This window comes from Dermacentor albipictus, chromosome 2 (assembly GCF_038994185.2).
Source record: "Dermacentor albipictus isolate Rhodes 1998 colony chromosome 2, USDA_Dalb.pri_finalv2, whole genome shotgun sequence".
In the NCBI taxonomy this organism is placed as follows: Eukaryota; Metazoa; Arthropoda; class Arachnida; order Ixodida; family Ixodidae; genus Dermacentor; species Dermacentor albipictus.
The window spans coordinates 66,176,254-66,198,998 of record NC_091822.1 but is presented as its reverse complement, the minus strand read 5'-3'; the positions used below and the strand labels follow the sequence as shown (position 1 = coordinate 66,198,998).

At 48.2% G+C, this 22,745-nt stretch overlaps 1 long non-coding RNA gene and 1 other non-coding gene across 3 annotated transcripts in view; one reads left to right on the top strand and one right to left on the bottom strand.

Annotated features, from left to right (window-relative positions):
- The window catches only part of LOC135903221 (uncharacterized), a 34,375-nt gene extending 15,123 nt beyond the window's left edge, over positions 1–19,252 (bottom strand). Inside the window, exons 1-2 of one of the 2 annotated variants that reach the window (XR_010564755.2) lie at positions 18,919–19,252; positions 6,757–6,801 (exon numbers count right to left, since the gene is read on the bottom strand). This is a non-coding gene — a long non-coding RNA (uncharacterized lncRNA). Of the gene's footprint in view, positions 1–6,756; positions 6,802–17,788; positions 17,954–18,918 lie in introns of those variants that run through there. The other variant, XR_010564754.2, reaches the window with a different exon arrangement.
- Positions 3,306–3,433, top strand: LOC135903283 (U5 spliceosomal RNA). The gene has a single exon (XR_010564779.1). It is a non-coding gene; the product is annotated as a U5 spliceosomal RNA (small nuclear RNA).
- Positions 19,253–22,745: the final 3,493 nt, after the last annotated feature.

The window sequence follows — 22,745 nt, the reverse complement described above, 5'->3', positions numbered from 1 at the left end:
TCTTTTGACAACATCGTTCATTTGTAATTTCGAACGGCCGGAGTACTGAGCGTGTGCACGTATATTTCTTCACTGTGTGTGCTACCGTAATGAGCAGCGACAAAACGCACCAAGATGTGCGCGCAACGTGCTCAGTCTTTGTTTGACTCGAAAGGAAAACAAAGCACTCAACAATGGGAGTCGAACACGGTGAAACAAACGGACACGATTAAATGAACGTTTTAGGTTCAGACAATGAGCTGGAAGTGATTTTTCTCGATAATCATTCGCTACACCAGACAGACCCTGCCCGCCGGTGGGGAATTGGACACGTCACGCTCGGAACTTCAGTTAGTATCTCGTCATGTCCCCAGCGGCAGCGATGACAGCGCTCATCCTGGAAGGCAGTGAAGTGTAGAATGACTTGATCAGGGATGTGTTCATTCGCTGCACGTCTCAGTCACTGACGATGGTGGATCGAAGCCTATCCTCGGGCGACTGATAGAGGGGATGTTGCGCCAGCGATACTTTCAACGAGCCCCAGACATTTTAAATGATGTTGGCGCCCGGGGATTGAGGCGGCCGCTCCAAGAGAGTGACTGCGCGCTCTTCTAGCAGTTCTTGCACAGCACGAGCAGTGTGGATCGGCGTCCTATCGCGTTAGAATATATAGTCGCCTTCCAGAAACGGGCCGTCAAGAATGTATGGAATCAGTACGTCGTCTATGACTGCCGTGCAGCGATGAACTTACATTCGAGGCGTATCAGTGGGCGTCGCGCAACGCTTAGCAAAGAATACCGGCTCCTTTCACGCAGTAACGATGTGATCAGCGCCCTGCACCTGACAGTAGAACGTTTCTCGACAATGCGGCCAGCGTGCGCCGCCGTAGCAGACGACGCCGTTCAAGATCCCGCCCCTCGAGCATCTGCGCGAGCTGCTGCGCTTCGAGTTTTCCCCTAAATGTGAGAGAGACTGTACACCGCCCTTCGAAGGAAATGTCCACGCGCACACACCGCGCGCGGCGCGAAACGTGCCCAAACACGCGCAGTGCAGGAGGCAATCAAGGCGGCGCGAACGAGAGATGGGAGAGGGGTACCACCGGCTAATAGAATTTTGCTCCGCATGCGGCGCTCTCAACGCCGGCGCAGCAGCGCCGCTCTCGGTGCCGTTCTTGTCTATTCACGGGTTGCGACTCGGTCGACTCGGTCAGTTTCGCAACTCTTCCGGCGTTTTCAGGCTATATCTGAAAACAGTATGACGATGATGGTGTGACCATTACTGTGTCGACGACGGCATGGCGAGATTCGGATGACGAAGCTAGAGGGACGATGACGGGAAAACCACGACGGTATCACAGCGACGTTATAACAACGAATGCATGACTACGATGGCGTGACGAGAGTTGGACGACTAAGTTGGAATGACGACGGTTGAACAACTACAACGGCATGAAGACCACGAGTACATACCTCCTAGTGGCCCAAGAGGCACACAAGGTCGGCACACACGCACACACACGTATATATATATATATATATATATATATATATATATATATATATATATATATATATATATATATATATATATATATATATATATATATATATATATATGATATGCTCAATATGGCTAAGGGAGGTGGAAGATCTTAATCACATTAAAAGAAAATTATTCTCGAACACGGTTCCCTAAACACAGCAGCCCGAAGCACAGTGGCCCGATGCTTTCTACCCATTGTTTAATAAACGCACGCTAGAAATCCCCACATAACACACTCACCAGCTTTAAAAAAATTAAATGATGGGATTTTACGTGCCAAAACCACTTCCTAATTATGAGGTACGTCGTAGTGGAGGGCTCCGGAAATTCCGACCACCTGGAGTTCTTTTACGTGAACTAAATCTAAGTACACGGGTGTTTTCGCTCCCATCAAAATGCGGCCGCCGTGACCGGGATTCAATCCCGCGACCTCGTGCTCAGCAGCCCAACACCATAGCCATCGAGCAACCACGGCGGGTCACTCACCAGATGCTTGCAGAGAAATTAACAGCACGGAAAGCATACCCAAAGAGATTCGAGAGATCATTGAGGTTAGCCCGATACCGAGAAACATGCACCCTAACTTACACAAGGCCAGAAGAAAGGCAAGATCAGAAGCACACAACACATATTTCTCGGCGAGAAAAGACGTGTTATACGTCGACGCGGCCACATACAATGAGCACTCCGGGGCGGTAGTCAGCGTTGTTGATCACCAGCTTAGAGAAATCAATTGCGCTTCGATCAAAGGCAACAACATCCTGGAGGCCGAGGAAGCGGCAATCGCACTCGCCATCACCCACAAGGGCGAAGAGGCCACTACAACAATACTTACGGACTCGCAAGAAGCGTGCAGAAGGTACAGCAGTGGACGCATATCCACTGCGGCCATCCGCATACTCAAGACGAGAAAAATAACCTTTTCGAGATGCTTCATTACGTGGACACCAGGTCATGAAACTGTGACAGGGAACCAGCGTGCCCACGCCAACGCCCGAGCATACGCCAACCGGGGGGCGCACCACGACCGGGAACCGGACACAGTCACCAGACGCTATGGAGCAATTTTAGAAAACCAAAGAGCCCTAAGGAGGATCTACCCCCCTCCCCACAAAGACCTTAGTAGAGAGCAGTCGGTTGCCTGGAGACAACTGCAGACTAATACATACCCCAATCTGAGTCTGCTCAGCAAAATCTATCCGTCAACATACGACAATAAATGCCCGCTATGCGGTGAACACGCAACGCTTTACCACGTTACATGGGCCTGCCAAAAGCCAAAGGTAGCGCCATTACACAAAACACCAACACCGGAGCAGTGGGAGGCTGCGCTATCCTGCTCGAAGCCCGAAGAACAGCTCAAGCTGATCGACAGAGCCAGCAAGATGGCAAAGGCCACTGGGGCCCTGGACTGAGAGCTCCACCTTCGCCGGTATACCTTCTTTGTGGCAATAAAGTTTTTCATTCATTCATTCATTCACCAGCTTTCTACCAAGGTTTAAAAACTGCTTTCGTCGCGAGCTGAAACTGCCAACGCTGCTCCGAGGTCCTGATGCATGGGGCCGCTGAACACTATCTGCAATAATACGCTATAAAACGTAAGGATTTAATGAAACTCAAATAAAGATCTTGCAGGCAGAGTTTGCTTCCGTCAGCTTATTTAAATAATTATTCGTAATATGGAACATAAAATCAATTATTCACGTCAATATAACAGATAAACTTGTTAAAGTGCGAGGGTCTGTTCGAATGCGGCGCCGCTTGGCCCAGAATCTTCGATATCCTCGCTCAGGTCTCTCCTCAGCACCCACACGAATTAACCTTTCGCCTTTTACTAAAGGTTACCGTGGGGAGGGACACTGCAATGAGCCTATAGGCCAATTTTTGGGAGGCCCTACCTGTTTGGGTGGGGCCGAATGAACAAACTAAAAACAGATCCCGTGGTAGATGAGCATTTCTGTGCCCCATCACACACTCGCTCGTCGCATTTTTATAGTAGTGTTATTCCACTACACAGATCAGCTTTTACCCGCCGTGGTTGCTCAGTGGCTATGGTGTTAGGCTGCTGAGCACGAGGTCGCGGGATCGAATCCTGGCCACGGCGGCCGCATTTCGATGGGGGCGAAATGCGAAAATACCCGTGTTCTTAGATTTAGGTGCACGTTAAAGAACCCCAGGTGGTTGAAATTTCCGGAGTCCCCCACTACGGCGTGCCTTATAATCAGAAAGTGGTTTTGGCATGTAAAACCCCATAATTTTTAACAGATCAGCTTTTGGGGGCTGTCACGAAGAAAATAAGAATGATGTGCACTGCCGTTCTTTTTTTTTTGAAGGGGGGGGGGGGTGAGCAGGCGACGAAAAATCCCGACGAACCAGAGGCAACAGCTTCGCTGTAAATCTATAGTCTCACGCACGCGCCAAGCCTTTCAAAGCGCTTCCTTGGCACGATAGAAGCATGCGTGTGATCGTGGCTATAATGGTTAGAGCAATTCGCTGCCACCATCGGTCGCACATTTCTATATAACGTCTCAGGCGGACTTCACCAGCACTTGACTCACTCGAGGTGAAAAGTCACAGTGTTCACGAAATCGCAAGTTTGGAAGAGACACCAAGTATATAAAAGCCACTTCAGTAAAACAAATAGCTTTCTAGAAGCACTGGGCTGTTCGCTTACGTTGACAATTACTGTCGGTGGTTTTTGTACAGTATTTTAGATGTACAAACACAGGGAGGTAAGCCGCGTTATAGCTAGTGATTACAAATTCGGTAATTAAAGAACAATTGGTTAGCTAAAGCGTAATGTCAATGCTTATTTGTACGCGTTACACACCGGTCACAATCTACGCCGGAATGCAAACGGCAAATCAGCCGGAGGCACAGTGTGAGAGGTCGACGAAGCGATGTCATGAAGGCGACGCACGACGCTCGTCGAGAGGAATAAAGGGAGATGAAGAGGTGCATGGCGCATAGAAACACGACGCATAATAAAGTATGGTAGTCCTTAATGTATTTCTGTTCGCTTCAGGTATCTTGATAGGCGCTGCTTGTAGAATCGTCATATAGTTATTTACTACTCAATTACATAATTCGAAACTTCGTACTTCAGCTACTTTTCAGTTCTGCAATTTCCCGAATTTTTCGTTAACGACGACAACAACAACAACAACAAAATTCGCTTCCTACAGTCACTAGATCTTACATTTTCTTGTTGTTTCGTTATATGCAACGAAGCCCATCAAGTTCGATGCAGTATGTAAGTGCTGTTCAAAAGGATTTTTTTTAGCTAGCATGTATTTAAATAGGAGCTCCCGATAATTCTTTTCACTTTCCCGTTGTTCTCGCTTTTCGTCATTATGAAGGTGCCGTTGCGATCGAAAGTTCTGGCGGTCCGGCATGCGTGCTCGTGGCACAGTGTGGACGAGCAACGCGCGCAGTAATGTCAACCAATCAGAGTAAGAAGTACCGTGTTCTCTCGCACCTCTGCGTCATTCAAAACAGCGCGCCCGATAACGATAGAGATACGGTTTCCTTCGGGGACACTGACCACCCGTTAGCCAAAGCGTACGTATGCGATGTAGCTTAAGATATCTGTACCTTTTACTGCATGCAAGTATGTCGGAAGAGAAAATGGAGTGCCGCAATGCATGTCGATACCGTTCGCCGATAAATGCCGCGTCATCACTTTCTGGGCGCAACGGGGCTCTGACTCCGCGTCGCCCTCGAAGCCCATCTGGCCCTACTTGAATATTGCAACGGATGTGATGGATTTGACTACAGCGTGAAAATAATGAAAAGGGTAGCGAAATGACACAGTCGATCGCCAATCATTTGCGCCCGCCCCTCTCGCTGTTTTTCTATGCTCCTACACAGAGCCGTGTCACGATATTATAGATGGCGCCGGTCTAGCCGACACGCCTGCTTTCACAAACGCTATAGCGGATACACGTTCACAAACGCCCGCGAGACACGATACTTGCCCGCGCAAATACAGTGTTTCTAAATGCGCTCATACGCGCCAAGTAATTAACATCGCTGTGGTATTACTCGCCTACTTGTGCTCATGACGGTGTTTTCTTTTTTAATGCCCAGTTCTAGACCCAGTAACAAACAAATACGAGGAAGATCACATAGCACTGCATATTCTGAACTTACAGTGCACTCAAGGGACACCTGACTGTTCCGTAGTTTCTCGCCAGGGGAGCGAATGTAATCCCATCCTTTGAATCCCACCACTCCCCACCGCCTTAAAGAAAAAAAAAAGGGCAGAGAGAGAACGAAGCCAACCTCACGCAGGTTGTATGCCACCATTCTTTCGAACGAATATTTATTTTTATGCATACTTTCTTCTTGAGCGGCGTCATCCATTGAATGCGCCGCAGCAGCCGCGAATCGGACCCGCGGCTTCGTTCTCAGTAGTTGCCGCGGAAACAAAAACGACAGCAACACCAAAGGGATCGGACATCCCGGAAATGAGAAAAACTGGGCCAGCGTCCCCGATATATGACCCACGTGGAATATTTTCGCTTTTTGCGTCGAACAACACGAGTCCCACCGCAGCGGCAGCGACACTGCCAACACGCCCCTGTAATGAGATGCGCAGACGTAACGCCGACGATGGGTGGGACGTGCCTTTTGGCCACACCCGCCGTTGCTGCCGCAGCAAAATCAGGGTGCGCTCAAAGTGAAATCCCCGAAACCGCGGAGGAAGGAGAGAATGTATAGGAGGAAGCACGGCGCCACTCTGACACACATCTCCTTCGGGAGCCATGTTTTTGTGACACCGTTTTCCCTCTATTCCTCACCTCCCGCAGATCCTTAAAATGAGGCCATCACGTGACCTATCAGACTCGGCGAACATGGTGCGCAATGCTTCAATCACTGTATACATCTTTTTTTATTCGATGTACAGCTCTTGAACAATTCCAGCAAGCGTTGCGCGCACGTATTCTCGATGTTCTTGCAAAACATTGCTTGTTGCTGAATTTTTTCTCGTTCTCCTCGTCGGAATGTACAGCAACAGCAGCCGCATTATAGTATACTTTTTTTTTGATACACTCACAAAGCCGACGAATATTGGTGGCACATGCACCTACACACAAATCTCCAGCAGCTTTAACCCTTGCGTGAACAGCGTGCCTGCCATATATATGGACGCACGTTCTCCGTTAAACACATGATAGTCAGAAACACGGAAAACGTGAAGCGGCAAAGAACGACGCAAGGCGCTACACTTACCGATCGCTCAACCACACGACCGCCGAGTTCGGGTGTGTCCATTGGCTGCAAAGAACAAGAGAAAAGGGCCAAGTAATTGTAAGGTATCAGAATATTCTGGCCATAGCTAGATTAAACATATAGCGAGCAACGACTTGCACTTTTAGTGCGAAAGCATTATATGCCTCTTGAGGCGGAAAATCCGGCATTGTTGGTGGATTTGGCGTGACCACCGATGGTCCAAAAGGTCATCGACCCCGCAACCACAGTAGAAGCCGAACCCACGACCTTGTGTTGTCGCATAATGTCTAAGCATCGAGCAGTGGTCGCAATGCTTTCGCATTCATCCACGTCGGGACGAATGGGAAGATGCTAAGTGCCCCTTAATTTTTTACTTTATCCCCTTACAAGAGAGAGAGAGAAATAGACAAAATGTGTAAAAAGTAACGTTTTGTGCTTACCACTGCATTTCTATTTTCACCCAAAATTCGCAACATCGATTTTTTTTGTTCTATCCGCGTCGTTCAGTAAGGCACTTGGCAGCTGGCTTTCTTTGTCTGCCTCTGTCCCGGAAAAAAAATTACTGCGTGTGCGTATCACCATCAGAGAAATTCAATTAAATTCGGGGGGTTTTGCGCGCTAAAACCACGGTGTAATTGTGAAGCATGCCGCAACGGAGGGCTTTGGATTGAGGTTGGCCACCTGGGGATGTTTGAACGCGCACTTAAACTGAGGCGCACCATCGTTTCTGCATTTTGCCGCTATCAAAATGTGGCCCCGGGATTCGCACCTCCGACCCCGAGCTCAGCATGCAATACGCCACAGCGTCTACGCTAGCGCGAATGGCCATCAAAGAAGCGAGATGCTGTAGAGATGTGGGCTTCTCTTGGCTCCTATGATAAACACGCAAACAATGAATGTCAAGTGCGTCAAGCCAGAATATTGCAAATTTATTGGAGCATATTAAATGAGTGCGTAGAAAGCATCAGTAATGGCTGAATTTTCTTTCATAGTTGGTAAAAGAATGATCACGCAGATCCAGAGCATATGTTGGAGCGAAGCTTTTTTTGAAACCTTTAATTAAGCACTATGCACTGAGACACACATTTAAGTTTGTTCAATCTAATGTACATCTCTTTGACAAGTTTATTCAAAGCTTACATATGTACACGTTGCACACTTATATACGCAATCTTACACTTGATGCACACGTTACCTTATATGCCCTGTCTCTTTTGTTAACCTTCTAGACGTTTTATTGCAATATCAATTACACGGACAGCACAGGCAATTTCTCACCGTCGGTGTTGGTGTGCCCCGTGAGGTTCTGTAAATAGTCTAAGTGCGATATGATCCTATCGCGCCCCGCATGCCCTATGTTGTGGGTGCTAGGAAAAGCGTGTGAGGGTGAAACGAAAAGGATAACGGCTTGATGCGAGCCAAACGTTAGAGGTCGCGTGATAAAGCGCGCTCAAGGAGGGGGGGGGGGGGCCGGTGAGCGTGCTTCTCCGCTAGCCCGGCCGTGGCTGCGCATGGGCGTACGGGTGGCATACGCCGCCCGTGCCCTATCTTGGATGTAATCTGCGGCGGGTGCAAGGCTTAGGCGATCCGAGATGTCTGATGGCTTCATTTGCGCTCTTTTCTCATGCGCCTAGTTGGCGTTGAAGCGAGACGCAGCACGAAATAGAATTCACTCGCCACTTTTGCCGCTCTTCATCACGTCAGTGTTCTGACAACGAGGGTTCGCAGTCATCGAGTGATATGCGTACGTGTTTGCCTGTGCGCGCGTGACGCCACCCTTGTCAAGTCAGTCAGCAAACGAATGTTTCGTGCACGTTGTACGACCGATAAAACTACTAACATTACTTGTTATAGCTGTCCAACAATTTGCTACGTAAATTAATGCTACGCCTTCCCGGTGAAACTGCGACTTCGCTTGCTTCAAAATAATTTTTATGTCACCAATTGTTTTCCGTGAGCTCCTGAAACAGCGTGAAATCAAATTTTAATAAGTCAATTATCTGCTTGCCTGCACTTTTTGTGGTAGCTACTAAAGAGGCGTTGCGCCAATAAACTCCAATAATCATCATTAGTGAAGAGGCTATAAGTAACTAGCAAGAGAGAGAGAGAGAGAGAGAGAGAGCGATAAATGAGATAAGAGGTAGTTTGCTATCCTTTACTTGGGGAGGGGTAACAGGAGACAAAAAGATGGAAAGCAGAGAAGGGAAGCAGACCCATAGAAAGAGAACACGCAGATACACGCACTCACGCACGCAAGCTCTCACACACGCACACACACACATCTCATAAAAATAAACCGATTGTTCAACTGGGTCAACTGAACGAAGTAACGAAGTCCATACAAGAGCATTTTGTGTACGCTGTACACCAAGCGTTCCACTCTTTTCAAATAGTTGTCAAATAACAAATTTAAAGCAACGCTGTTCGCTGTGGTCGTCTTGATACGGGCCACAAGCATTGACATCAGCGTTCAAGGCACCTTCCTATTGTCGGAAAATTCTGTGTCTCTCCCAAAGCATACTTAAACCACATCATGTGGGGGTGCCCTAAGCACCCGCTTCCCCTTTTCCTCAAGCAATTAATATCTAGTGAGGAGCAGTGGGAGGCTGCCTTGCGCAGCTCCAGGCCCGATCTCCAGGAGGCCATCCTGGGGTGGGCTGAGAGGATAAAGGAGGCCTACTTCAAGTAGTTCTTCCCTCCACCCTCTATTCCATTGCCCCCTTCCCTTTAAAGAGGGATAAATAAAGTTTTTCATCATCATCATCATTCAGCTGAAAATTGATCACATGCGCAATAAAGTCAGCGGACTCTGTACACAGCCGTCTGATGTTTTGTAAGACATTTTAGTGCCTCAGGTAGCGAAAAAAAAGCGCACGGAACACCGCGATACGGCCCAAGTGCACTTAGGCTGGAGCCGCGGTAGCGAGGCAGCGCTGACGCGACCACAAACCACCCTCGACTGCGCATTACGCTGTGCGCGGTCTTACTTTTGTTGTGCACTTGTACAGTATACTTGCACTCCAAAGGTGACCTTGCACACCCACCCCACTTATCTCCCGCTCAATATTTCGCCTGAATGTCTTTTAGAGGTGTTATCGATCTGTTTTAGTTAGCATTGGTTATATGGTCTACTTGGACAGCATCTCAAGAAATAAATAGAGAGAGAAGAAGCAAGCAAGCAAGCAAGCAAGCAAGCAAGCGAGCGAGCGAGCGAGCGAGCGAGCTGTCGCCTGAGCGGTATCGGTACTTGTATATAGAGCGAAAGTTCAGGCCGAAATGTAGAGGCATCTCCCCTCACTTGTGCACGCGCATGAGCCTGGAGGATCAGGTGACCTCTCGAAATGAGTCAAATGAAAAAAAAAAGAGCGAAAGAAAACAAAAAGAGCAGCAAAGGTTGAAGAAAAACAAGAGGAATAAGAAAGAAAAAAGTGAGGAAGAACGCCAAAAGGAGGAAAGTGATAGATGCCATGCAATGTTCGGTGTGCGCACTTATGGGGTGGTCAGGACCAGCGATGCATACCGCAATGAGAGAGACAGAGAGAGAGAGAGAGAGTGAGAGAGCAGCGAGAGGGAAGGCAGGGAGGCGAACCGGACGAGCATCCAGTTTGCTACCCTACCTTGCTGGTAAGGGAAATGGGGCAATAGAGGGAGGAAAAGAGCGATCACAGGATGCACGTGGGAAGATCAATCAAACAGTCAGCCTTCCTTAATCTTTTGTGGCCAGTCCTCGTCTTCAACTTTCATAACTTTCCGTCCTGAGCCAACGGGATTCCGTGATACCCTCGATTTCATTCCTTGACATACGTACTCTACAGGCGCGATTGCGATCCACGTGAGCTCGTCTATGCACTAAGGCTTCGACTGAGGCTAGTTGGTATGACATATCGCTCTGTTTACGGCGCTATACTGTCATACGACGGACGAAAATAAATAAGTAAATAAATGAATAAATAAATTATATATATATATATATATATATATATATATATATATATATATATATATATATATATATATATATATATATATATATATCTGTAGAGAGAAAGAGAGGGAGAGAGACTGACACACATGTGAGTAATGTGCAATTACAAATTGCACACATGTATGTGAGCCTGCCTCTCTTTTTTCTGTCCTTTGTATAAAAGTACAGGTACTAAACAGAATGATCGTCTATTCAATAGAAATGTGGAGATTTTTTTGCTTCACAGCATGGAGAGGCTGCTATCCTGACTTCTTTTTACAATTTCTTGAACTTTTTCTTGTTCTTGTTTAATGCGAATAGCATTCTTGGCCTGTCTGTCCAAGTTTCATTGCAGCTATCTAACCTCTCTGATCGTTTCTATGGGCCGATTCTGAACGTGAGTGCCGTCTAATAATGCAGGCCGATCCCGAAGGTAACGTAGCCTAAAATTTCTGAACATTTCTCCAGCGCATGGACGGACTAGAACCGGCGTCACGCGAGTCCCAACAAGCACAGCAGTTCGACGCTTTAGCGCGCTGCACCGCAAATGCCTAGGGAGAGGTAGGGTATTATTTCCACGCACTGGCGCTCCATGCATCTCGGAGGCGGGCATCCAGGACGCTTCGCTAGATGGCGCCGAGTGTCCAGAGGGAAGCGCGGGGGAGAGGAGCCGGGCTGCAGCACCCGGCTCGCATGATGACGCGATTCTGCTATTCACGTACTTCGATGGCCACCGTAGATGAGCTGTACCCAAACTGTGTTTTGTTTCGTGCTGTTTTTCGCGGGGATGCGAAGAATGCTGGGTAATTCCTTAAACGGTGCATTGAGACGTGTGCGCTGTGAATTCTTCGAACGTGTATATATAATCAAGCGGTATGTGTCAGACATGCAATCGTGTGAAAGAGCGATTTTTCAAGCGCTTTGTTGTGAACAGAACTATTTGAGCATATGTAGAGACTCATCACAGATGCTTGTAACAGGTCACGAGGGGGTTAGTGCGCTACGCACGTTATTTGCGAACTTATGTGAAATTTCTAGCATGTAGTTCGAGTTTCCGTTACTTTATGGAATTGTAAAATTTTTAAGTGGCATTCTTTTCTATCTGCATTATTTGGTTGTTTAGTGTGTTTTCTGTTTGCTTATCTTTAGCTAAAATGTTGGGATAGCCGACTCTTGAATAGTCAAACTTTCTGAACTGTCGCAGCTAACACACAACATAACAATGGCTATAACAAAACATCGCTGTGCTCGTTCAACCTCGGTTCAACGAAGAAGCCCTTGAGTGCCTTAAACAATGGATTGTGTTCCGGAAGAAGAGCCGAGGGAAACGCCGTTCCCGCAACTTGCTCCTGTCTGACAGGACGGGGGCCGTGAGACGGCTACCGAGAGTGGGGTTCGGTAGCTGCCAAACTAAACGCTGCAAGGCCGAGAGCTTTCGCTGTTTTTCTTTTTCTTAGTCTTTCTCTTAGATCAATGCGTGGCAGCTTTCGAAAACTCGACGAGGAGAAGGCGCATATAGATAGCCACACGTCCGCCGGGTCACATTGGAGGAAGGGGACAAGTTGTGGAGGAAGATTGAAGCCACTGCTCGAAGACCAGCGGCGCCGATCCGAGAAACCGTATCGTTCCAGAAAAAAAAAGGAAAAAAATCGATGCGTCTTGTGTTGCGAAAGATAAACAAGAAGCCATGTCAACAAGAAGCTTCCCCGCACCATGAGACAAGAGAAGTAAGGAAAGAAAGAAAGAAAAAGAAACGGAGGAACAAGCGTGTATTATACGCTGAAACTGAGACGACATGCATCGCGGAGAGGCATTCATCTCAATTTGATCAGGCAGTGCAGTTACGATAGAGGAAGCAGCAGCAACAGCAGCTGGGGAGAGGGGCGGGCTCTACTGCGGGCGTGCGCATTTCTTCGGAACGTGACAAAGTGGGTCAAGTGTCGAAGCACCAAGTATGCCGGGGCTGCCAGCAACGGAACTCGCTGGACATTGCACCGTGGAGCCTGTGCTCGCGACAAGCCGGATCTTGTCCACTATATTGTCCGTGCCCTCGTAGACCCCACGCACCGGCTGGGCACGATTTCCTGGCATTCATTGCTTTGGGATTTGCTCGTATTTTCTGACGCTTGTGTTCTTTACGAAATGCGTTCGCTACAAGAAAGATAATAACGTGACTGGCTGAATGAGAGTGAGATAGATGAGAATAGGTGACGCGCGTACTAATGAAGAAGCACGTATGCTTAACAGAAGTCCTCTATATATATAGTCCTATATGATCATGCGGGACCTTGTATCAAAGTCCGTGTGTTTGCGCATAAGCCCACATGGTCATATAGAATTATGGTATACGGGGCACTTGGGTCTTACAGAAGGGAATTGACTGAATGAGACTCAACAATGTGTGACAGATTGATTGGGCGAAAAGAATTAACGTTTCGAAGAAACACATGAGCTATCAGAGGCGCCGTAGGGCCGGTGCTTCTAATTAATATTGGCTTCCTGGGGATAATGAAAGGGCCAATAAAGAGGAATACAAAGTCAAGATGGATTGGTGAATTTACAGCTCCCAAATGCCGCTACGCTCAGTCTTGTTTTGAGCGGCGAATCATAAGAGACGTAAAATACGCAAATAAAATAAACGGGTAGCGACGCCACCGTGTTGTTTTCGCACTAGCTACACCTGACGTCATAAAGTTTTGACGGCGTCTGCTCGAGACTGGTTGCCTGTTTGCGGTTGGACAACCGTTTCGTTTCATTAGAAAGCGGCCAAAGAGTGAAACTAAAGAGAATTTTGGGAAGGTCTCGCGCAAGAAAAAAGTTCGGCAGAGACAATTAAGACTGCTTGCGTGTGGGAATATGAAAACATTGTAGTCGCACTGGCGAAATGTCTTTTTCTGCGCGTTCCTCGTCCGCGAAAACTATCGCCCGCGTTTTAACTGCACCTCGGTAAGGCGAAATGAAAATGCGCCATTAATACATCATTAATACATCAATGTCTTTTTTTCATTTTATACACAAATATTATACATTCATGACGTGGCGCCTCCTCATTTCCATTGGGTACGTCGTCACGTGCCCAATGACGTACATACTAGGCCACACGTCTAGTCAGCCAGAAGGCTACGACGTGACGGGTGCAACGACGTACTCGCGCTATAGGCGCACATTGGCCCAAACCGTGGAGCCGCCGTGGCTTCACGGCAAAAAAAAAATAAAAAATAAAATAAAATAAAATAAAAAAAGCCGCCGTGGCTTTAGGGAAGCGTGCTCGCCTCGCACCCCAGGAAGCCCGGGTTCGATTCCCACCCGGACCGTAATAACGCGAGTTTCGTTATGTGCTTTTACTGTTTGCCGCCGGCCGTTTTTGGTGCCATCATTCGGTCACGCAGCCGACTACAACGCAGAATTTTCGCGCAACGGGGCATGTGATGCTTTCGCATTAAAACGAGGTTAAAAAGTAGAGCAGGAAAAGGGCCCGTACAAACAAAAGTGCCTTGAAATCCAGGAAGTCACACTGCAACCATGCCGGCTCTTCACTTTGTGTGGGAACGCCAAATAAAAACACAAAGCCGAGCTTTAACCTTCATTTTTTCACTATTAAGTACCCATATACTCGATCCAATACCTACACGTACACTCTCAGGCAAAGTTACACCCTTTGGAGCGCCCCTTCTGCCACACAACAATAATCGTTATCTGCCTTGATGCGTTTCCTTTCTTGAATGCGCCGGGCCCGCTACTTTCCTGTCGGGAATACTATCTTGCTGATAACGCGCATACCGTTCGTTACTGGAAAGTACCGGGCTCGCAGCGTTAAAGAAAGGAAGCGCATCAAGGCAGATTACGATTATTGTTGTGTGGCAGAAGGGGCACTCCAAAGGGTGTAACTTTGCCTAAGAGTGTAGATTTTCGAAAATAGGCTTTACCAATGGAAAGTGATACAGTGTTGCTTTTTTAGGGGCCCCTTTTACCGCGCACCCAAAACGCGAGCATTTTTTGCATTCTACCCTCACCAGGGTAGAATGCCAGAAATGTCAGAAAGCTCGGTAAGGGAGCAATGTGCGATTTACTCGTTAAACAGTAGATAGGCAATTATTGTTAGCTCCCGGGCGTGCGACCCCCCCGACATGAATGGTCACGTTCAAGATGCGTCCTATCGCTGGCTGCAAATCCAGCCGAATCATGTGCTGCCGCAGATGCGGTGACATCGCGAAGAGCCGATCAGTCAAGAAACCTAGCTTTTAAAGCGAAGCCCTGACTTTCCTTTTCCCACTTTGCAGGTGGCTGATGTCTTGCCTGGTAGACAGCAACTTGACCCACTAAGTATGTGAGTACATGCAACTGGGCAGGCGCCTATTCTTGGCCAATCTTCAAGGAAGAGTACGTGCTACTGTGGCACCAGGGGTACAGAAGCCTTAAATGTATTTAGACATCGACGCACTTCTCAATGCATTACACCTGTCACCACAACCCTTATGAGTCCTCCATATCCATATAAACAAAACTATATATAAATCTATTAACCAAAGATTATATTATTCAAAGCGACAGAGCGAGAAAGATCCCTCCGCATGCCGTTAAAAAAAAAATATTCGTCCCTGGGTGCCGCATTGATGGATATCTCAGTTTTTGCTCGCCGGTCTATTATTCTTAATGATTACCACAGGGCAAGCGCTAAAAGTAGAAGTGAGGCGATTAAGAAGACCATTAAGACGATGAAACGCGTAGTTCTCCACACGCGTCCTTAAGTTAGCTGAAGATGTCCAGCTGCAGAGAACTAATTACCCACTTTATAGCTAAGCCTTATGTATGTAGAGCTTTGGCGTGGCCTCACTTCTACGGACAGAATGCCAAAACACGCCCGCGCTTTACCCCGATCGAGCTGCGCACCTTCGAAGCTGGGCCGCGTGAACGATATGAATGTAGCCGTAATGCCTCGGGACGTACGTGCGGGTTATGAAAAAAAAAATAGCCGATATGAAAGGCGAAGGAAAGGCGACACCACGTGCGTGAGGCAAGTCATTACAGCCTCCTTAGCAGTGTAGCCCTATGCCTCCTCTATATATGGCAGCGGCACGGCTTCATCGACCAGCGCCCGCTCCGAGCGCCGTGACGTGTAACACGGGGTCGGCCCCCGGGGGCCAAGAGCCCAGACTAAAGGAAACTTCAAGGTCAGCTACTCCTGAAGAACACGCGAGGATCACGGCGTTGTGCAAATAACGAGAGGCAGGGCGACATCAGCGGCAGCTGCACGAGAAGACCCATCATTTACTGTTCATGGCGAAACTTTTTACACTGAGAGGCGACTGCTGGATCAGCTGGTACTGCAGTGTATGCAGTGGACACACGCACGCACGCACACGCGCGCACGTGCAGAGAGAGAGAGAGAGAAAGAGAGAAATAGCCGGGAGATAAAGAGGCATATATACAGATAGATAGATAGATAGATAGATAGATAGATAGATAGATAGATAGATAGATAGATAGATAGATAGATAGATAGATAGATAGATAGATACGAGCGCGCGCGTCTCTTATACTAATCGTAGCTACACCTGCTTCACGTGTCACCGTTGAGCAAACGATTTGCACTAGTCGATAAAAGAAACTGGGAGAGGGGGATGCCTTGCTGATGACGACGTCTTTGTTGCAAATCACGTGATGTGCACTGTGCACATATGTTCATGTATTTTTCCTTTCTTTAATAAACATCCAGTTACCTGTTCAGCGCCGTGTCTGTCGTCTTGCTTCGTCCTTGTCCCTTGTGCTACCGCTAATCATAAACCAACTTGCCCGATATATATATATATATATATATATATATATATATATATATATATATATATATATATATATATATATATATATATATATATATATATATATATATATATATGTCGAATGTAAGAATGCAATTTCATGCCGTGACGGTGCCCTAAGTCAAATTCACATTTTCGATTCAAATTTATTGACAGCACATACAAAACTTCCTTTAATAGCCTAACTAATGTCTAAATTAGTGTGCGTAACAAAACGACCACTAACCGACAAGGAGCTTGCAAATACGTAGCGAGACCTCAAAATTTTGTTCAATAAAAACTAGGTGTTTTCGAATTGCGAAATTTTCTTATCAAATCGAGTGCAAATATCTGAGAGAAATAAATTACCCCTGAATATCCAATAATATACCGAATATGCCATTTCTGTATTAAATGAAATATAAAGGTCGTGCGTATAGTCCCGTATGTAAGGCAAAAAAAGAGGCTCATTTTCATCATTTGATACATCTGATACCGTTCACAACTTAATTAGCGCACAGTCAAGTTAGAAACCTGTAAATGAGAAGACACAACTAAAATCTTATAACAACTGGCGCACTATCACAATCGTTGTAGCGAAACGGAGAAACATCTCGTTACCGTACTATTGAAATGTGCAAAGTGTAATACCACAGCACCGCACACTATCTCAGAGGGATGCGAACGTGGTGAGATTGCCAAACTAATATATTGCTTCGTCGGAATCGAGAAAACAATTTCGTAAGCTGCCTACAGCCGAGCTAACCTTATTGAATGACTGCAAATTACAGACCAGAAGTTAGCGACTCTGTGCGCTCGCGCAGCGACTGGAATCCCAGGGCAGCAACCGCGGCTGTATCAGGGCAGGATCATACGCAACATTCACCACTTACATCCTTCTTCCTGCATACTCCGAAAAAGTGCCACCTCTCACACTGAAAGAAGTCAAGAGCCGTCGACTTTGAATAGTGAATACTCGAATAGAACGCGAATCTAATGGCAAAGGTTATTGAACTCGGATTGGAAATTTCGAGTATTCGCACACCCTCAATAAACATGAAGGAAGCGCGACTTGTGTAACCTCTTGCTATAACGCTTCGTTAGCGCTCGAAGCAGGTGGCATGGTTTCTATTGAAAGAGCGTTTCCTGGTTTGCTCTCAGTCTTTCCTTTTTTTTTTATTCTTGAAGCAGGACCCGAGTAATCGCAGAGGAAATGCTACAGGAAATTAAATGTTGGTCGACGTATTTCAACAAAATTAAATTAACTCACCCTGGGAAGAAGCACAAAACTCGAACTTTCGAGAACGATCAGCCACGCAAGCGCACCACAAACTCTATCGGGCTCCAACCCACCGGACTCGCGCGTGCACGGCTGTCACTATGAGCCTCTATCCTCAAGTTGTCCGCTTAGCAGCCCGGTTGCCTGGCAATAACATTTATTCCCCACAGCCTGCTTTCGAACGAAGCAAGCGCAAGGGCCAAAAGGAAGAAAAAAAAGAAAGAAAAAAAGACCGGAAAAGTAACGCTAGCACGCATGTCCTTTGTTCCACACCTTCCGCGAAGTATCGTTACAAAGGAGAGATTGACAGTTCGTCCGCTATTGCCGAAAGAAGCTTTATCGGGAAGCGGGAAGACGCGCGTGACAATCTGTCGCACTGAACGTATACTGTGCAAGAGAAACGACGCAAAAGAAAACAAAAAGAAAGAAGAAAGAAAAGGGTGCCCGCGCGCGGCGGTCATTACGGCGCCGATTGAGACGTGAAACACGTGATGCGCCGGGGGCTTAGCGTCTGGAAAGTGCGCGCCGGAGACAAAGGAGAAGTGCGCAGCGACGGCGGAGCGTGTGCGTACGCAGTTGGCGGCGCCGGCGTCTCCCGTTCGCGGAAAGGAAGAAGGGCGCACTCGCCGTAGGGGGACCAACGCGCGGAGGCGCCCCCGATCGAGTCATTAACAGCGTCCGTTCTTCCTTCCACACCGGGTCATCGGGCACGTCGTCGTACGCGCCATGTGGCGGGGGCGCATGACGTCATGCAGCATGCGGCACGGGGCTTAGAGCACGTCGGAGACACGGCGACGACGGAGGAGGTGGGGGGTCGAGGCATTTCATGTAGGACGTAGCCACCGCTTGCGCAATCCGCGAGAGTGTCGCTGGCCGGGCGATCTCTTTCCAGGACACACGCTGCACTCGGGCGACCGCGCGCTACGCGGTGACACTCGGATCGCTAGACGACAGAACGTTTCGAGGCGAGCCGCTGTGCGAACGCCCTCGTGTAAAAAAGAAGCATGCCCGTGAGACCCCGACAGAAACGCACGCACACCAGCGGGCGCGTACGCCTCCTCCTTCCCGGCGCCGTCAGCGGTCGCGTCGCAGGGTGACGTGGCAACGACGAAGGGGCGTACCTGAGGCCGATCGACGGAGTGACCTCCCACCGTGGCTCTGACCAGGGCTCCCAGGTTGCTCACGAAGATCACGAACTCGACGCACATGGCTGCCCGCCGGTAGAGCGCGGATGGGAAACTACTGGTGACGCCGCGCGACAAGAGCTTGCGCCGGCTCGCGCACCGCGGCGTCCTCGTCGTCGCCTATCGGAGAGAGCGCGGTACGGACTGCCGCGCCGACTGCCTGGCCTCGGGGCTGGAGTCCCAGGGAGAACGCAGTGCGCCGTTCAATCGATTGGCGCCGGCCCGCTGCGCAGAAGAAAAGCGGGCGCGCGGGGAAGCGAGGGAAGCGCAGGCCCAACATCCCGGCGCGCATTCTTTTCGCCTCTTTGGGCGCGCCGAAGCTATAGTGTCGGCGGGGGGCCCCGTCGCCCGGACAAAGCGGGCTGGCTCGCTTCCCTCTCGGCGCGGTTTTTCTCCGTCGAAAAGCGCTAATTGATTGTATGGTCGGGGCTTTGCCGCGCGATCTGTCGATGACCGGTGAAAGTGGGCCTCGTAGGGGTTGGCGTGTGGGGCCGTTCGGAAAGGCGGCAGCGGGATAGGGGCGGGTCGATGCTCGGCGAACGACACTTTCTTACAAGAACAAGTTGAGGTGCCCGATAAGGATTACATTGCTCGCGCGCTTGCTGGTGTCCACACTCAGCGAAAGGGTTAATGTAACACTCGGCATTCATTTCCATTTCGTGCATTGCGTGCGCGAGGGATCGAATTTCCGCCTTCTAAGAACTCGTGGGATCTGCAGCTGGGCAGCGACGGCGGTAAGCCACTGCGACCGGCAGTAGTATACATCGCACGCCGAGCGCCTTTTTTTAAAGCGGTGCACAGATGTTGTCCGTCGTGGTAAAATACACGCTATCGCTCCGAGAGGCGGCGTTGCCAGGTTTTGGGTGAGGCTACAGACGCTGAAAGCTTGGCGACTGACTAATTGGTCCAGTTTCTACCCTACACGGGGAAAAGGGAGTCGGTGACACAGGGAGAGGAGGCGTGACTTCAGGACCCAGTGCATACTGATCCTACAGACGGGCCCTCAGGGTTAGTTGAATAAAGTTTGATAACGCGAGGGTAAATGAGCGCTGTCTGACACGGAATAGTCTTCGCTTACATGCGCGGACAGCCCAGTGACGCGCGTGCGCGCAAACACACACACACAAACACACACACACACACACACACACACACGCACGCACGCACGCACACACACACACACACACACACACACACACACACACACACACACACACACACACACACACACACACACACACACACACACACACACACACACACAACCAGCTGCCTAAAATGGGAAGGTAGGGTTGGCTGCTGCGCATAAACACTATATTAGTGGAGAAGCCAGCTTTACAAGCAGCATTTAATAAAAAGGGTTCTTACAGCGAAGCTGTAAAGATTACAAGCACTGAAAATGTTATCGTGTTGTCACGGTTTATAAAAAGCAAAGTGGATCACTCACGAAATTCGTACTTTGAGAGGTAATGTTACGGGTGATACGATGACAAATTTTGAACTGTGTGTCAATTAGGCGGTAATTAAAAAATTGCTAATCCCATCGCTCCTTTATAAGCACTATCTGAAATGCGTAAAATGTTATGCCACTTGGTTGGGAGGAGGAAAAACCGCAAAGATTTCCTATTTTGAGAAAATGGGGGTCACTCTATATTGGACGTGTACTGAAAATTGAAAAAAAAATGTCACTATGAACCTGATTGAGTACCTGTATGTGTAAGCGTGAGTGTGAACCTGAGTGATGGCCGGTGAGTGTGGATGCACATTAGTATTAACGGGACTGAGTACCTGTAAGTGTGAGTAGATGTGAGTGGCAACGCGAGTGAGTACGTTTGAGTGTGATTAGGTGTGTGTGAACGCAAACGAGGGCCGGTACGTGTGACTGCACGTGAGTACGAACGTGAGTGAGGGCCGGTGAGTGTGCATGCACATGAGTATGAACGGGACTGAGTACGTGTAAGATTGGGGTGTAAGTATGAACGTGACTGAGTGCCTGTAAGTATGAGTAGGTGTGAGTGTGAACGTGAGCGAGTGTGAGTAGGCGTGAGTGTAAACGTGAGTGAGTGCCAGTGAGCATGAGTAGGCGAGAGTGTGAACGTGAGAGGGAATGCACGTGAATATGAACGTGACGGAGTGTCAGTGAGCGTGAGTAGGCGGGAGTGTGAACGTGAGTGCGAATGCACGTGAATATGAAGGTGGCTGAGTGCCTGTAAGTATGAGTACGTGTGAACGAACGTTTCCGTCACTTTGGAATCAAGGGGGGACCAAGCGTTTATAAACCGCTGTTGTGTGGATGCTCGAGGTACTTTCTCAAGCAGTCATGTTAGACTGATGCACTTTTCTCTCGCAGTCATGTTAGACTGACGTACTTTCTCTCCCAGTCATGCTAGACTGATGTAGATACTGTAAATAAACACATATTCCTCGTTCTCGATGAGAAGCAGTCCTTCCGTTCAACAACGTCCTCAGCGTGGATAAGTTGGATGACGGCATGGGCCAGCTACTATTCATGCCCGACTCCAATCTTGACAACGAGTTACGAACGGTGGGATTGAACCCCCAATCCTGACAACACCTACACGGTGACGTTCCCGTAATGTGATTTTCTTTGCAAATGAGGGTAGGCGTCGACGCTGTGGTCTTTTCGGCTCTCAAAAAGCGTGTTCTTGCCAAACATGGCCTTCAATATCGCATTTGTGCTCTTTAAGGGTTTTCCATGGGAGATATTGAGCTAAGAGGCTTTCGTTGCTAACGAAGCAGTTCACGAATACTGCTCTAAATTTCTCGGTAATCATACAATGACGATGTATTTGTCAGAGGACTACAAAGACTGCCAGATCAACTGCGGCGGTTACGAGCGATAACTCGTAGGCTTGTGCATGCATTCATCGGCTCCAATGGCAGTCTAGCGAGCGAAGTAGCGGCCTGACCACAGAACACCCATAGAAACTTGGAGAACGGGAACTGCACCTTTCCAGAATCCGTGGAGGTGCCCTCGCACGAGAGGCAGTAACAGCGCTGTACTTATCTCTTCCTTTTCCCCTTTTAAAACCACTCACACACCATCACACACCTTTCCAGAAGCGGCTGGTGGGGTTGCAACTTGCAAGTACATATCAAACTGCATCGATCATCGCAGTAACACAGGGATTGATTCTTGCTACACGAAGTCTTTCTTTCAATCTTTCATATCCGTACATCTCAGCAATAGAACCACCTTCCCTCAAGTATCGTAGCCATCACCGATAACAAACTTTTTTGCAAAACATTAGCTAACATTGTATAATCAGGAGAATCATTGTATTACCAAAACTCACGGCTCTTGTTTGTTTGTTTTACCCTACCGCTTTGTAACCACTCCCCTTTTTAATGGCATACGGCCCTGAGCGTACTTTAAATAAAGAATAGAATAATAAAGTGAAGAGTGACTGCCAGAGTTTCAGTGAACATGAAGCATCATTTCCTCAAAATTGCACTGAGCAGTCTTGAAGGCTTTAAAATTCTGTGCAGTGTCATGTAACAAATTAGCGCTATGAAGGAGCATGTGATACTTGTTGGTAATGCCCGTCAATCTGATTTTAAAATAGCAGACGACAGAATTTGTGCATTACCAAGGAGGAGCTTGCTGCATGACGAGAAAAGAAACAAGTTGGGACTCAACTTGTTACTTGTCCGATTGTCATAAAATGCCCTGAAAATCAAGCAACCTTGTATGTCAAATTTAAGCATTCCCGCTCGGTACGATACAATACTGTAGACTGCTG